We start from the raw sequence: 2,439 nt of genomic DNA, 5'->3' as shown, positions 1-2,439 counted from the left end.
GGCTGAGGAGAGCTAGAAGGGGACATGAAAAGGCTTTGGCTAGTAGGGTTAAGGAAAATCCCAAGGCCTTTTTCAAGTACGTGAAGGGTAGGAGGATGGCAAGGGTAAAGGTAGGTCCGATTAAGGACAAAGGTGGAAAAATGTGCCTGGAGTCGGCGGAAGTGGGAGAAGTTCTAAATGAGTACTTCTCTTCGGTATTCGCCAGGGAGAGGGGTCTTGATGATGCGGAAGGGAGTGCTGGTATGGGTAATGTTCTCAAGGTTGTTGATATCAAGATAGAGGATGTGTTGAAGTTGTTAAATAATATTAAGACAGATAAATCTCCGGGGCCTGACGGGATTTTCCCCAGGCTGCTTCGAGAGGCTAGGGAGGAGAGTGCTGAACCGCTGGTAAGGATATTTGAGTCCACGTTGTCCACGGGGGTGGTGGATTGGAGGGTTGCGAATGTTGTCCCCTTGTTCAAAAAAGGTAATAGGGATAGGCCAGGGAATTATAGACCGGTGAGTCTCACGTCTGTGGTGGGTAAGCTGTTAGAAAGGATTCTAAGGGATAGGATTTATGAACACCTTGAGAATCATGGACTGATTAGGGACAGCCAGCATGGCTTTGTGAAGGGAATATCTTGCCTCACAAGCCTGATAGAGTTCTTTGAGGAGGTGACCAGGAAGATTGATGAGGGCAGTGCTGTTGATGTGGTTTACATGGATTTTAGTAAGGCATTTAATAAGGTTCCTCATGGTAGGCTTCTTCAGAAGGTCAGAGGCCAAGGGATCCAAGGACGTTTGGCTGTGTGGATTAGGAATTGGCTTGCATGTCGAAAGCAGAGGGTTGTGGTGGAAGGAGTGCCCTCGGATTGGAAGGCAGTGACTAGTGGTGTCCCGCAGGGATCGGTTCTGGGACCTCTACTTTTTGTGATATTTATAAATGACTTAGATGAGGTGGAGGGCTGGGTTAGTAAGTTTGCCGACGACACTAAGGTAGGCGGTGTTGTGGATAGTGTGGAGGGCTCTCGGAGCTTAGAGAGGGATATTGGTAGGCTTCAGAGCTGGGCTGACAAGTGGCAGATGGAGTTCAATCCGGAGAAGTGTGAGGTGGTACGCTTTGGAAGGACAAACTCCAGGGCAGAGTACTGGGTAAATGGCAAGGTACTTGGCAGTGTGGAGGAGCAGAGGGATCTGGGGGTTCATATTCACAGTTCATTGAAAGTTGCCTCACAGGTGGAAAGAGCAGTTAAGAAGGCCAATGGGATGTTGGCTTTCATAAATCGTGGGATTGAGTTTAAGAGCCGCCAGGTGATGATGCAGCTTTACAAAACTAGTTAGGCCACATTTAGAGTACTGTCTTCAGTTCTGGTCGCCTCATTATAGGAAGGATGTGGAGGCGTTGGAGAGGGTGCAGAGGAGATTTACCAGGATGCTGCCTGGTTGGAGAATATTGAATATGAGGAGAGGCTTAGGGTGCTAGGGCTTTATTCACTGGAAAGGAGGAGGATGAGAGGAGACATGATAGAGATATATAAAATATTGAGAGGAATAGATAGAGTAGACAGTCAGCGCCTCCTTCCCAGGGCACCAATGCTCAAGACGAGCGGTCATGGCTTTAAGGTTATGGGTGTGAGGTTCAGGGGTGATGTCAGAGGGAGGTTTTTCACCCAAAGAGTGGTTGGTGCATGGAATGCACTGCCTGGGGTGGTGGTGGAGGCAGATACATTGAACAGGTTCAAGAGCTTGTTGGATAGGCATATGGAGGAATGTGAGGTAGGGGGATATGCGGGAGGAAGGGGTTAGGTAGTGTGAGGGTGGTCTGATGGACGGCACAACATGGTGGGCCGAAGGGCCTGTTTTGTGCTGTATGGTTCTATGGTTCTATGGTTCTATCATCGAGCGATGGTGGTATAGTGGTGAGCATAACTGCCTTCCAAGCAGTGGACCCGGGTTCGATCCCCAGCCATCGCAGGTTATAGTTTTTTTAATCTCCTCAGAACACGATCTGTGCCGATCACGAGGGGCCGAGCGGTCTGCTGCCGCTAACTCGCTTGAGGCTTCCTGGGTTCATTTAGTTCGTTCAGTGAGTGTAAGAGACATCCCATTGCATATTCATTAATTATTATTCACTGTGGGCAGGTCAGTGGATCAGGGAAGGAATTCCTATCCCCCACCTATTCCCGGGGGAAAGGTTGAACGCATCAGTGCAGCTCCCTGCTGTCACTCTGTCCCAGATTCCCACGACAACCGAGGACACATCCCAGCATGTCCCAGGTGACGTGTTCACACCAAGTGACGTCAACTTGTTCACCCCCCCCCCTTCTGTCTGTGTTACCCTGTGGGATTTCTCCCCTAAGTCCCCCTCCGTTCCCAGAGGAACTTTAACCCGCTCTTCTCTACTCACAGGGTTCTGCAGCATAGAAACCGATCCTTTGGCCCATCATGTCCATGCTGA

General features: G+C 49.8%; 1 non-coding gene across 1 annotated transcript; it reads left to right on the top strand.

Annotated features, from left to right (window-relative positions):
* Positions 1-1,883: 1,883 nt before the first annotated feature.
* On the top strand, positions 1,884-1,955 carry trnag-ucc (transfer RNA glycine (anticodon UCC)). The gene has a single exon. It is a non-coding gene; the product is annotated as a tRNA-Gly (tRNA).
* The last annotated feature ends 484 nt before the right edge of the window (positions 1,956-2,439 follow it).

Source organism: Pristis pectinata, chromosome 38 (genome assembly GCF_009764475.1).
Source record: "Pristis pectinata isolate sPriPec2 chromosome 38, sPriPec2.1.pri, whole genome shotgun sequence".
Lineage (NCBI taxonomy): Eukaryota > Metazoa > Chordata > Chondrichthyes > Rhinopristiformes > Pristidae > Pristis > Pristis pectinata.
This window is presented reverse-complemented; position numbering and strand designations above follow the sequence as displayed.